This window comes from Lepidothrix coronata, unplaced genomic scaffold (genome assembly GCF_001604755.1).
Source record: "Lepidothrix coronata isolate B3197 unplaced genomic scaffold, Lepidothrix_coronata-1.0 Scaffold10, whole genome shotgun sequence".
NCBI lineage: Eukaryota > Metazoa > Chordata > Aves > Passeriformes > Pipridae > Lepidothrix > Lepidothrix coronata.
Window position 1 is genome coordinate 4221635 of NW_016690190.1, and position 14367 is coordinate 4236001.

The following is a 14367-nucleotide window of genomic DNA, read 5'->3' on the forward strand; positions in this document are numbered from 1 at the left end:
TCTGCTTGGAGAAACTTTTCAAAACTGTAGGGATGTGTAGCAAAAATATGTCAGATAACTTTAGACTTTCCAACTGTGCAACATGTACTATAAATGACAAGTTCACATCTTTATGCATTGACACTTTCAGCATGTGCAACAAGGCTCCAATTCTGGTTGGGATTTTACCAACTGAGATTTATTTCTCAAGTAATTGTGGGTGGGAATTTCTTGTCTTATTTAAACTGCAACAAACAAAAAACCCAAAGCAAGAAAAGTCTGTGAAGTGTAAATTATCTGTCTTAAGTCAAGAAAAATTGAGGTTGAAATATTTCACTTAAGGCTTATTGAAATGGAAATTTTTGAGTTACTGAATCCATGATTTGTGTTCCAGGTCAGTGAAATTCTAGTGGGTGTCTAAACACTTGCAGCACTTAATGGGCGTTGAAAGAATAGAAACAAGAACTTGAACCTACATATGAGATAGACACACTGGCTACAGTAGGGTCTTCATGATGCTCTGTGGTGTTCAGCTGGTGCTGGGCATTATTGCATTTTTATGATCATGGTGTCTCACAAAAAGAGTGGTATAGTGTGAAGCAGTGGGGAATGAGAAGCATTTTCTCAAATTTGTCCTTTCCTGATCAGTTTAAAATTTTATTCAAAGCATCCCTTTGAAATTTGGAATATAAGTGTCATATTTGTAAACATTTTAATGATCCTAATAATTTTAAGTTGTTATAAAATTATTTCTTTATATTTGTAAACAGTTTTAATAATTTTTAATTTTTATTTAAAATTATTATTACTATGATTATAGAATTGAATAAAACTGGAAGTGTGATTTGATTTTTTTTTTTTTTCCCAAAGGCTTGTGCTTGTCCTTTTCAGTTGCTTCATAGGACATAGTGTCTTGGATTTTTTTTCTTTTTTCTTTCTTTTTTTCTCCCGATATAATCATAACTTCTGTTGGGAAAGACATTTTAACCTTTGTTCTGTGCCCTTAGCATAGAATAAATGTACTTTTCACTGCCTGATGCAAAGCGTGGTTTGTATGAAATGAAAGTTGTTTTCTTTTTTTTTTCATTAATATCTATCTTCTATTCCTCCAGATTAAAAAAATATTCTAGGCCTAAATACTTCTTGGAGTAGCAGAACTTCCAAGCTGCAGCTGCTGATCCCAGGCAGACTCTGATTTCCTTGCTCAGATCCCTGCATGGTCCCAGTTTTGCTGCCTTGCAAAGCTAAACCATCAAAGGCTGCTAATGCTTCTGTGACAGAAGCTGTATCAGTCTGTGAATTCAGCCTAGGTTTTTCCAAGACATAGACCACGCCTTGTGAGTAGCAGTCCACTTGTACAAAATGTGAAAGTGCATGGCAGAGCATGGGTCAGGTTCTGTAAAACCAGGCTTATGGGGACTCCTTAAAACTTTTTGCAAATAGCAAAAAGCTATTTTAGCTATTTTAGCTTCCTTAGCTTTAAATGTGAGTAGACCTTAAAGGGATTTTCCCCTAAACAGATAAGCCAAGCTGTTTTGATTTTGAAGATGTATTTTCATTACTCTGAATAGCTGAGGTTTCCTTAATCTTAATTTTGGATTCATATGTCTATAATGTCCTTATTTTCATAACCTCAACTTCTCTTTGTTTTAATCTCTCTTCTATTTAAGTAGTGCAGTAGGTCACCTTTCATAAATATTACACGTTCTCTCATGTTTCTCATTTTCAGTGGCCTTTTACAGCCCCACGCCTTGTTCTAAATCAACAGAATGTTTCAATTTTTTATTTCTAAATGTGTTCACAATTCATGTCCTTATTTCATGTCCTTATGAGCATATCTAGTTGAAATTTAACCCAGCAGTCTACAATTATGTTATCATTTCCATAATCAAACAATTTTTCATATTACATTTTAAAATGTTAGAAGTGCTGTTCTAAAGTTTTGTCTACTCTGAAATTACTCTTTTCATTAAGCACAGAGATGTGACTACTTCTGTTCCCAGAACTTTTTTGATGTCTAGAAGTTCATTCAGTGGTCATTGAATTGTACTGAATATATATATATAAGCAGATAAATATATTTTTGTCTCATTAGACTTCAGTATGGTGAATTTTATTTGATATTTGTGTTGTCCAGTTGCCTGGGTATTTGTGAGGACAAGGACCTCCATACTGTTGACTCATACCGTATTATATGGGCAGCATGTATTATTGCCTTCCTTTTAATTCTTTCTTTCAGATACTTCATAAATGTATTCCACAACATTGATCCTAGGCTCTACTTTGGGTGCTAAAACATCCTCCTTTTGTACAAAGAACTGATTATTGTTCTTACCCTGGGATTCTCTGTTTCTTGACTAATACTGAGAGACAGGATCTTGCCTCTTATCCTGAGAAGACAGAGCTCTCCTAACTATTTCAGTCTTTGAAAATCTGAACAATTTACATCTGGTGAAAAATAGCCAGCATATGTTTTTTAAGTCTTTTTGTAGATTAGTGAAGCATGATTTATCATTTTGAAAAATCTGCTTTTTTTAGACTCCAGTTTGTGGGACTCCTGTTTCAGCCTAGCTGATTTACACTTGCCTTTAACTGACTTTTCTCAGCTCTGGAAATGCAGTTTAATGCAATCGAATTTCTTGAGTAGTTTCTTTTTTTTATTTACTTCATTTTATTTTCCCTAATTTTGTCTGGCAGTTCTGCCTCAAGTTCTTTACTGGTATAACCTTGGAGCATGCATCTCTCATCTCTGTTTCAAAGCAAAGAATGAAGCAGAGGAGCCACTTGACTTCTGTGCAGTCTCTTTTTCTGCCCTCATTGGCTTATATCAGGGTAATCTGCAGGACCCACTGGCTCTTCTGGAGTTCCAGTTTCCCGTGTGCTTAAGGAATGGCTTTGTACTTGTCACTATGTATTTGCTTCCTTGTTCTTCAGCCTTGCTCTTGGACTTCTTAATTTCCATTTTACATCTCACCTGCCAAAGTTGTTCTCTGCTATTAGTTTCACTCGGGCTGTATTTCCATTTTCTTTCTCTTAAAGATAATCTGTGAGTGAATAAATTCTTAAACTACATTTGAGAAGTAATTTTTTTTTTCCAAGTGACCAGGAGTACCATCACTGATTGCACTTTGGCACCCTGTTAGAATACCTGTGCTCATTTCTGTCATGCTTTTTGAAAGGAAAGCAATCTTCAAGCTAACTGCCACCATGTGAATTGGTTACACTGGGAAGAAATTGTTTATAAAAATTATCACATTTACACCTTTTTAGAAAATGGTAATGTTGTCATCATTTGATCACCAAGTGTTTCATGTCGATCTGCTCTGGTCTGAATTGGAGGCTTGTGTACTATCATTCTCAAGATTAGAGTTCAGAATTTCTAGTTGGAAACTCTCCTCTATTGTACCTCCCTGTGAGGAAAGCTTGAAAAGTCAGATTTGTAGTTTTGACTTCTTCCTCTTCTTTAGTTGCTATGTGTGCAAGCACAGCTCGACATTGTATGTTTTTGCCTTTTAGAAGAATCCCCTCTAAGCATTTTAGCTAAAGACCTGTTCTGAAGTATCTGAAGTCTACCAAAGTAACTAAATATATATGTGAAATAAATGTATATAGTCTCACTATGATTTAGATTGGCTGTATAATTTAATAATTTTTGTGCTGTTGTTGTTGAGGGAGGAAATTTGTTGGGGGTTTTTTGTTTGTTTTGTTTGTTTGTTCATTTTGCTTTGTTTGTTTAACATGTGGGCAAACTGTTCTCCAAGAAGTTGTTTGTGATATTAGAAATGTGTGCTGATTGCACCCATATACATCTAATTTGTTGGCCTGATTCTTTTCAGCTGTGGTAAATGGACTGCTATTTGAAAACAAATGTATTGTCAGAGTTGGAATATCTTGTGCAAGTTACCCGTTTTCCCTTAAGTCTGACTGTGTTCAATTTTTCTAACTTTGTGTTAACTTAGTCTCCATGCATCTCACAGAGAATGATTTTAATATTAACTTCTCATAGCAACACTTATACTTCTAAAATATCTTTTATTTAACTACTAGAATTATTTATATTATTTGCAAAATTGATGTTTATTCTCCCCTTCCCCTTCATGATTCCTATTATGGAAAACTGAGACTTAGTACGTTGAGTTTACAGGTACTTTAAGGTTATTATCTTTTAAGTAATGAATCCCAAAGCAACTCTGTTTTTGGAATGGGAGGAATCTTTTGTTTCATCCTTCACTTTTGGACAGATCCTGCACACGCAGTGGTGTGGGGAGGTCTGAGTCTGGACATGTACTGCTGTGCTTGCTCCTCAGTAGAAGGTCAGGAGCAATCCCTTCCCCAGGTTGCACCTCTGTGCACAGATGGAGTGAGGGAGACAGGGGACAGTAGTGTGGTATCACTAAGGGATGTCACAAGCAGTCTCAAAGCATCTCTGCGCATTTTTATGTTTTTCTGTTTTGATGCATGCCAGCATCTTTTTAGCAGAAGCAAATCAACTTATGCAAACATATGCCAAGAACAGGAAGGGAAGGCTATTTGATCAGGAAGAATAAAACGGGCTTGTCTTTAACAGTTGTTTTTTTATTTTGTGCTAGTGGAACAAGATTTATAGTAGTGATTAGTAATCACAAAGGTCACTCAAGCCATTTTAGAGAAAAGCATCTGTAAAGGAGTATATGAAGAGGAAAGAGGCAATTATGAACTGGAGCTAGGTAGAGCTGACATTCTTCCTTTTTAGCAAGCTAGTGTTTGCAAGTTAGATGCATTGTCACCTGTCAGCCCTGTCTCTCAGTATTTCGATATAAGCCTGTTAACTGGATTGGGCTGGACTTAAGAAAGAGCTCATTCCTAATCTTGATGAGCTCAAGTGGCTTTTATGTAGGGTGCTGTGCATGGGCACAAGGACTGAGTGTTCCTTGTCATCATGTGAGTCAATAAGTGTGTTACAGGTTTTGCTATGACACACGTGGCACCAGGAGTAACAGAAGCCAACTGGGGTTGCAGATGACCTCCTGCTTCTAATAATGGTGCTTTTAGGACACTTGTCTAACATGCCTCTGAGAGTGGCAAATGAAGCAGCTTTTATTCAAAGTCAGTCATTGTTTAGGTGGAACTTGAAGAAAAACGTGCCTGGTTTGAATGACGCTCCACTTTGCATAGGCTTTGGAAATGAAATAACTTGACCTTTCTTAATAGCACACCTGTGTTTCACATCCAGCTGCTACTGCCACTGGACTGAACTGCACAGGGAGAGGATTTGGTGGGGGAGGGAAGAGATTAACTTGATGTGCTGATCAGAGCGCAGTGGAAATGTTTTTGTCATATGACAGGTAGAAACAAAGACCACCAGCCCCCTGGGACTGGAGTGAGCCTTCACCTTGGTACAGTGGGTCTATGGGATTTGACAGCTCTGTCAACACAGCAATGTTGTATTAGCCGGCCAGTAGTGCAGGTGTGCTCTGCTGCTGTGGTGTTCCCCCGGCTCACTCGGGGTTCTTGATGTTGTCTTATGGCGTGCTTTCCCATATGGGTGGTTTGCAGGCTGCCAGCAGCTTTGGGAGATCCCAGTGTAACCTACCATTGATCCCATTCTCCTTCCTTCCTGTTTCTGTGGTGGAGCAGAAAGCATGTGTGTACACCTTGCAAATCACAGCAACAGAGGTCACAAGGTAGTAAAACTCAAAATGATCCAGACAAATTGGACAGTTTCTCTGTGACAGAGTTTTTCCACAGAGAAATGAAACATACTGTCTTTTGGGGTTAATAAGATGCACATACATAAAATTTGGAAATATTGTATGATAGGAAGAGATGATCTGACAGCAGTTTCTATATGCTGCTGAGAATGTCTGAATGTTCATCTGTTAACCCAGTCACACCAGGACAGCTCAAGCTCTTCTTGTGGTCTGTATGGGTTGCTAACAACTTTGATGCACAGGGACTAACCTAGTTACTGTGTGCTTTCAGTTATGACACATTTTAGCCCAAGAATTTCCAGGTGAGAATTGAGTGTAGTGGCTGAAATGTGCTTGACCCCATTTGGTGCTACTTCAGCATCTGCCTCTTTGGAGGCAGAGTTGGTTTGGAGGTAGGAAGGCTACTGAAGAGGGAGAGAGCTCTCGTAGCATTTGACTTTGTGATTCCTGCAACATCTGCCATAGCTATCAAGGTAGATGAAGATGGTGTCCAAGAAAGGACCAAAAAGGATTGATTGCAAGGTGCTCTAAACCTGGGGACAGAGAACTTCTTTGATGTGCCATGACAAACCCAGGCACGACATGCCAAGAAGCTTCCCGGTCTAAGATTCACTGGGAAACCAGCTGCACTGTTGTGCTCTTAGACCCTTTTCCGGGGCCGGGCTTGGGATGGCTGGTGGGGCTGGGATAAAGGGCTCCCACACTGTGGGGTCCAGTGGATACTGCAGGTAGCAATTTGGAAATACTGGGAGTGTGGTGGTGTGAGTACAGTGACACCAATGACTGTGGTGGCAATGCATCATTTTTCTCCTCCTTTTGGTTAGAACAGGACTGTTAATACAGAGGAGGTGCTGTAGATTAAGTGACATGTTTTTATGGAAGACCAGGGCAATAGAAATGAAATGATGCAGTGTGAAATGCTTTTGCAGAGTTGTGTGTGGGAAGGTTACATTTCACTTGCCTGCAGCCAGCTTGGTGTAGCTAATAGTATTTAATGCTCTGTTATTTGTTTGTTTGGGGTTTCTTTCCTCCCTTTTAAGCAATGTATTTACCGCATAAAGGAAAACAAAATCTTATTCATGTATGTAGTAAGTTCCTGGGAAGTGGGAGGAGCACGGAGCAGTTTGCAACTGACACAGATTTATTCCTGGCTGAAAAAGTGGTTCCTGAGATGCTGTGGGCCCGTTCCTAAGCAGTTGTGTGATTGGGCTTCCATGGAATTCTGGCTTTTTGTGTCATAGTGTCAATTCAAAAGACTTCAGGATATTTTTAAAAGCTAGTCATGATCTGGGCCCATTTCTGATTTTTCTCTCCCATTCTCTTTGCTATTCTAACTACTTTTAACTTACTTTTAACACCCGAGCCTTGAGGAGAAATCCCCTCACAAATTATATGGAGCCTCTGGATCTTTTACTGGCTACAGAGTCTAGGCTTTCTCTTGCTCTTCTTTGGCAAAAAGGAAAAAAAAAATCTATTACTGACATCATATTGGGTTAAAAAGGCAAGAGATGAAATAAATATACATTATGGTCCCTTGGATGTAAGGATAAGTGGGTGTAGAATCAGATTGCAAGGGAGATCAGAGGCAGAGCTCCTTCAAAGACTCTTCCCCAGGCAGGAGCTGGCTGGTCTGATGGCAGAAAGTTTGCAGACTCTTTGAGGAGGTCAATGTTATGGTGATCCTCAGTAGCCTGGGTGTTAAATAGCATCTCTTTCCCCTTTTCCCAGTCACACGGCTGCATAAGATAAAAGCTCCATCAGACTCCTAGACCTTGGATCGGTCTTGCGAAATCCAGTCAGCCATTGTGAGTGGGGTTAATTCACACCATTACCACAGAAGACAAAATGGATCTTTGAAACAAATGTGGTGGTGGGGGTAAACCCATCAATCATGTGAATGCTGCTTTACAGTAATTCACAACTGCAGCTTTTCTCTTAAGCAAGGGCTGGCTGAGTCCGATCAATCCCTTGGCTCTCAAATAGGTCTCAGCAGGCAGTAGCTTACTCCTTGTGGGTTTGTATGTACATGAAAGCCCACTTTATATTAACTCTGTGGAATAGTATTTTTTGCTCTCTCTAAACCCCTTAGCACTAATTCAGTGTAATTATACTCATTGAATACGGTACTGACAGCCCCACTCCTCCCCCTATCCTGTCAGGATATTGGCCTAAAAATCACCAGATGAAGAAAATCCAAAACAACGATGGGATTCTTTGTTCTGGCCTTCAATGTAGGTTTTTATTATTTTAATGGAACCTGATGATTGTACTTTCAAGTATTTTCTTTAAAGCTGAAGACTGAAAACACATTTTTATTTTTTTTTTCTTTTAAAAATTTATGAAGAATTGGACTTCAGCCTTTAAGGAAAATGTTAAATATTGCAAAATTCATTACTAACTGAGCATTGGCATAATTATTAACAGCCTGAGGCTTCTGAGGACCTCTTTCTACCTTTCTGGAAACAGGGAAAGATGTCAGGAAAAGGCAGGGAGCCTTTTTCCACCTGTTCCTTCCTGTGTCTATGTCTGTGTCTTAGGGTTGGGTGACATTTTCCCTGTCGTGTTTCAGTGCTGAAAATAATGATTCAGGTGGCTTAGCACAGCGTGTTTTAGTCCTTTCTATCTCAATATATATGAATGAAATATGTAGTGGGAAATAGCTGGAAAGCAGTGATTAAAAATGATTTTAGGGGGTCACAGGAGGTAGGCAATGGCAGATGAACTCTGAATGTAGTGCTGTGGAGAAATGTCTAAAATCATAGGCATATGCATGAGAGGGTTAGACTAGGGTGATGGTGATGACAAAGACACCAGGATAAGGCATCCTCTGTTCATGCCAACATTTTCAAAATGTGAAATAATTAAAGGAATGGAAAAACTCTCCAACTCTCTGTCTGGAGAAAGTTTGCTCTGTGACTTAAAGAGCTTAGTCTGCCTGACAAACTCAAGAAGAACAGATAACCACATTATAAATATCTTCTAGGGAAGAAAAATAGCAAGTACTGAAGGTCTCTATAACTTACTGGGAAAAGCCATGATAAGAAAAATTCAATTACGAACTAATTTACTGGTTTACAGTGTTGATGGTGGGAGGCAGGATGATAATTTCACAAAAACTTTCATAGTAGGCAGTGGATAACTCATCTTACAAAGTGTAAATGGCAAATGTGGAGTTGTGGATACCAGAAGATTGGTACAAGGAACTAGCTTGGGGCTCTTGCATAAGGACATCCATTTTGTCTTGACAGAAGAGTTTTTCTCAGCTTCTCAGAGGTGAAATATAGGCAGGTCAGTGAAGCAGAAGCCTGTGTTTTAAGAGATAGCAAATGTGTCCTGCTTTAACAAGTTATTGAGTTCCCTTTTTATCTGTAATCTGCATATATTGTAGTTTAGGTGCCAATTTCCTTCCTGAAAAGGCTGTAACATGTTGCAAGTCACACTTGTGTTGCCCTTTATCATACAAAATTGTAACCCGGCTCCTGTAAACCTACTAGAATAGAGTCAAACATCATGCGAAAAACAGAGCGAACAAAGAAACATACATTATAGAAATTAAAAGAGACCTGCTGGGAGGTCATTTTGCTGTCAAAGTATAGAGATGATTAACCTTTTCTTCCTAAGCATATGGGTTTTTTTTGCTGATGTTCGTTTGTCTGTTTTCTTTCTCTATCTGCTTTTTCTCCTGCTTACTTTGCCTTTGTGGAATGCTAGCTAAGTGCATGCTTTCCTTTCCAATCAAGAAATATTTTCTTGACAGCAGACAGGCAGGACAGAGCCCTTATTCCAGAAACCCAGGTCCTCTAGCACAGAAGGTCTCCATCTAAGCATTATCTCACTGTCTTCATGTCTCACCTGTATAAAACCACTTAGAAAAGTGACTCCGAATGAAGAAAAATATGCATTTTTGAGATAGGTAGACTGTGTTTACATGAGGTGGAGGAGGGTGTCAGCTTTGTAGGCTTCCTTTGTTCATGGGAGCACCTTTATTTATGCTTTTCTAGTTGTGTGGATAAGCCAGTTCTGTTTCCAGAATCAAGAGAAATACTGATTTTCCTCTCATTGAGAAGAATGAAGAAGCTTAGAAGTTTTGAACTCTAGTTCAATTTGAGCACTGGCTATGGTTATAATAAATTGCTGGCTTTATTTAAGAAGATTCTGAAACATCAAATACCAAACAGGATTTTCCCAAATGGGAAAAACTTGTTTGCTTTTCTCTCTGAGAATACGGAACTGTGCCAGAAAATACATTTCCTTAAACTGAGTTTTCATGTATGATATTACTTGGATGGGGAGGACAGGGGGCAAAAAGCAGAAGTTGTAAGCCTATGATGTGGAAACTGGTTATAGACTACGTCAGTTCCCCAGACTTATAGCAGCCTCTGTTCTCTCTTTCCCCTGCTTTGTTTTACACAAAGATCATTCTTCCCCAGTGACCATTAGGACCCATTACCTTTTGTTTTCTCTCTGTGATTAATGTTGCTTATTTTGAAGATTGTGTTAATGTTGTGGAACCATCTGGTGATTCAACTTCAAAAGGCTGAAGCTCTAGGCTGAAACCTTTTTATAGAAGTGCCAGGATTGGGCCAACCTAGCTTCTGTGGAGCACAGGAAAAGTAATTCCAGATTTCTAGAGCTGATGAGATATTTATTCTCTATGCAGGTAGCTCCTCCTGTTTCTACAAAGTGTTTTCAACCACTTCTGTTGTTCAGGTGAGGGCATCTTACTTTTGAACTTTTTTCTGTGAGTAGTTGCCTAAGATAGCAAAGTTTCTAGCACAAGAGAGAACTTAGTTTAAACAACAAAGAAAACAAGTATTATCAGAGCCAGATAAGCAGGCAGCTTGATGAGATTAGAAGGGCAGCAGTAGATACCACAAACAGAGGCATATACCTTCTGAGCTATTCTGATTAGCTCCTAATCCTTAAACAGACTTTACTAAACTCTGCCTGGTTGAATTGTTCTCTCCTGGGACACTGTTTTCTGATTTGTGTTGCTGACACAGAAGATCCATCCATCCATGCTATCTTTTGGGTGACTGTGAGCTGCCAAGGCTGAGTTCAAACCCTGGAGCACACTGAATTGGGGAATGGCAACCAGGAGCTGGTGCTCTTGCTGAACAGATGGTGACCCAGAAAGCTGTCTGCTCAGCATTAAGTACTTAATGACATGCAGGTGTCCTTCATGTTTGGAGCACTAAAGTTTTTAAATTTACTGTAGGAAGCTTCTTTGAAGACCAAATGAGTCTTCCCACCTCTGTGGAGCCATTTGTGGCACAATTTACTGCTACCAAAATCTGCCTGTTTTACATAAACAGATGTGCAGCACAGAGCTGACCTGAACTGCTCTACACTGGGAGTTAAGCATGGATCAATCAGATACCTCTTCATTCAAGACAATCCAAGGCCTTAGCCTGAGGCCACCAGAGAGAATAACCATATAGAGGGTAACTCCTCACTAAAATATTGCTCTTACCTGTTCTTAATAGTAACACAAGTTTTATTATACTAGAGCTGTGTAGTTGCTCTGCCTGTGTGGAATAGAATAATCGTATTAACTTCTGTCTTTCCCTGGATAAACAACGATTTTTCTATAACTAGCAAAACCTTTCCTAAGTGAGCTCTTTCTGTTTGCAAGCCAGCTTTGAAGAGGCAGAGCTCTGGGTCCACGGAGGTGGGAGAGAAGAAGAGGTCTGCGGGTTAGAGGCATGAGGAGGATGAGACAAGGTGTTGAGGATATGAGGAGCATCACTGTAAGGTTTCTTAGTCCCTTTCCTCTCCCTCTCTGCTGTGTTGCAGTGCTCACCCTTCTGTCCTCAGTCTAAGAGCCTGTAGCATTACTTCTGACTTTTCCACATTAGCAGAGCTGCTTCTCATGAAGGATAAGACATAGAGAGGTAGCAGTGATTCTGCATCGTGCTTTCGGTGCTGGTATCCTTCTGTAGTGAAATATGCTTCACTAGCTTTAATAGGTGATACCTGCGGTGTTAGCAAGCCTTTGGGTGTTTGGAGGGATTGATTCTCCAATAGCAGGGAAGGAGCATCAAAGTAAAAAACCCCATTTCAGTAGTAGGCATTCTGCAGGTGAAAAGGAGTAGTATCTGTGCCTACTTCCATTTTTGATAGCTGTGAAAGAGAGATTTGGGAGCAATGGAGAATGTCAGCTTTAGTTTAAGTTAATTTGTATACAAGTTCCCAATTCCATTTTTCTTTTTTTCAAAAGGCTTTGTGAATATACTGGGTCTTTCTTACTGTGACTCACAGGCTGTATATAGTGCATATACTGAAGTGAGTGTTTCTGCTTGTTGCCTGAACTTCCCTCCCAGAGGAATCCTTGGAGTAGCTCAGGCTAGAGCTAGCGTTTGAGCCACCATGGAGGGAAATACAGATTAACAACAGATGAAGCTTAAGTATGAGCTCTGGGTCTGAGCTCACTGGTCAGCAGAGGTGCTAATGCCACTCCCAGGAAGCTTGGCTTGGCATGTAGTTCACTGAATTAACAAAGAATAATGATTCCTGCCTCTCAAGTGATACCTTTTCACTAGAATACTAGAAAGAGGAATTAAATTGTGTCAAAGGGATTGGAGGAATGAAAGAGAATCATGCCTGATTAGCTTTTGGAAGTAGGAAAAAGAATCTCACGGTTCAGAATGGTAATCGCTCTGCAAGGGGCAACTATCTCCTGGAGTTATCACTTAATCTCTAGGTAGGCTCTCTTCTGAGTCGTACTTAATGGGTAAGCTTTGGACTGGTCTTCGGTGAAAAGGAGAACTGCATTATCATTTCTCTGTCAGGATAAGGCTAGAACGCAGTCTTAGGTAAGAATTTGCCTCTTACTGAGATCTGCCCTTTACAGCTTTTCTCCTGTACCAACCCCCAAGGGCCCTGCCGGTATCTGCCTGATTTTTGGCATGCTTGAGATGAATTTTGGCTGGTTATTCTAGAAAGTCATCAATTATATAAATATCCTAGTATAATCTATGACACTCTCATCTAATACCTTTGCAAAATATTCTGGGTTTAGGGAATCACTTGTCACTGCTGCTTGCCTTCCTTCTGTCCTGCTTATCTCTTTTTCAAGTGGTGAAGGCAAATAAGCTGTTTGAAGCTGCTGCATTTCAGACTTTCTTTTCTGTCCTTCTCCTTTTTTTTCTGTCACTGGCATCAGCAGGCTCCCTCATCTCTGTGGGACAGTGTGCAGTAGCACATTTTCCTTCGTCTGACATTGGGATACATGGTGTCATTTAACTATATTCTTTAGTTGTTATTGTTTTACGTACATTTGTTTCAGATTATCTGAAAAGAAGGAGCTCTTTGCAGTTGTAGTTGTGTTGCAAGAAATGGGGAAATGAAAGGAACACACCAGAAAGCTGGTGCTATGTTTGAGTGAATAAGTTATTGCTTTAATCTCTAGTGTTGAAAATTACCTTGATGTTTGATTGATATCACATATCAATCAAATCACATTGCTTGATCACATAGCTTGATCACAAATCAAGCTATGTGATGCAGAGTTGATGGGGGAGGAAAGGCAGGTATATGCATTAATAGAAAAATGCTTCTCTAAAGTAGGAGATTTGGTGAAGGGAATTTCAACACTACAAACAGAGCTTTGTTTCTAATTATATTTTTTTCTTGCCATAAGTTATCCATCCTTCAGACTTTCACTGAAATTTCTTTTCAGGCATTTTTTCCTTCTCTCCTCAAATTTCTATCCTTTCCTGGTAATCTGACAAGAAATTTTATCTCAGGAAGTGGCTGAGGAAACCACCCCTACTCCCCAAGTAAGCATCCTTCCTAGTGGAATCTGCAGTTTTTGCAAGTGAACTATGTTCCCTCACACCTCCTGTGCTTTTCTTTTTCAAATCACATAACTTCCTGCATGAGGTAACCTTTTCTATCTCAGCCTGTCTCTCTCCCTTGCTTGCTCTGCCTCTGGCTTGCTCTCTGGGTCTCTTGCTCAGTGATGAATGAGTTTCATTCATCTTTCTTTTGGGGGCTCTGTGAAAAGCTTTAGACTTTGCCTGCTCCCATTTTTTCGCTCAGCTATTCATTTCCATGGCAATGGAGAAAGGAGGGGGATGGCAGAGTGGGTGGCAGTGGGGCCAGAGGTCAAGAGTGGCCACTTTCTGAATTAAAGCTTTGAATTCCATTAAAGGTGACACGTTGTAACCTGGAGTAACTCTCCAAGAACTTGGCTGTCAAAGTCATCAAAGCAAAGGGAGAGGGAGGCAGGAGAAAGAGAGAGATCAGAGGAGGAGGAGGAACTCAAGAGCTTGGAGCTGCTGTCAGGATTACATCTAGTGACTTAATATAGGGGTAGTTCATTTGTGTTGCCATACACTGTGCTTCAGTGAGGCCATGCTCTGAAATCTGCATGTGGATGGGGCGTGTGAGGTAGAGAGGATTCCCTTTATCCTTTGATCAACAAATGTAATCTTCCGGTTAAGTAAACAACCCTTCTCCTCTGAGAAATGGGAGGGGGAAATTGAGTATAGATAAGTATCCCAGCTACACTGGCATTTCATTATGTTATTTTTCAATTTCTTTCACAGAGGTGCCAGTAGGACTCAACCAATAAAGATGAGGGCTGTTTCCTTGGCATCGTACGATTTTACACTGAGTAAAATCTGTGTCCCAGAAGACAGCATGTGAAGTAGAACAAAGTGTATCAAGGTGTTTCCAAACACTTAAAATTTAG

At 39.8% G+C, this 14367-nt stretch overlaps 1 protein-coding gene across 1 annotated transcript in view; it reads left to right on the forward strand.

Moving 5' to 3' along the window:
- The window catches only part of PTN (pleiotrophin), an 80211-nt gene that overhangs the window by 9351 nt on the left and 56493 nt on the right, over nt 1–14367 (forward strand). The window lies entirely within an intron of this gene.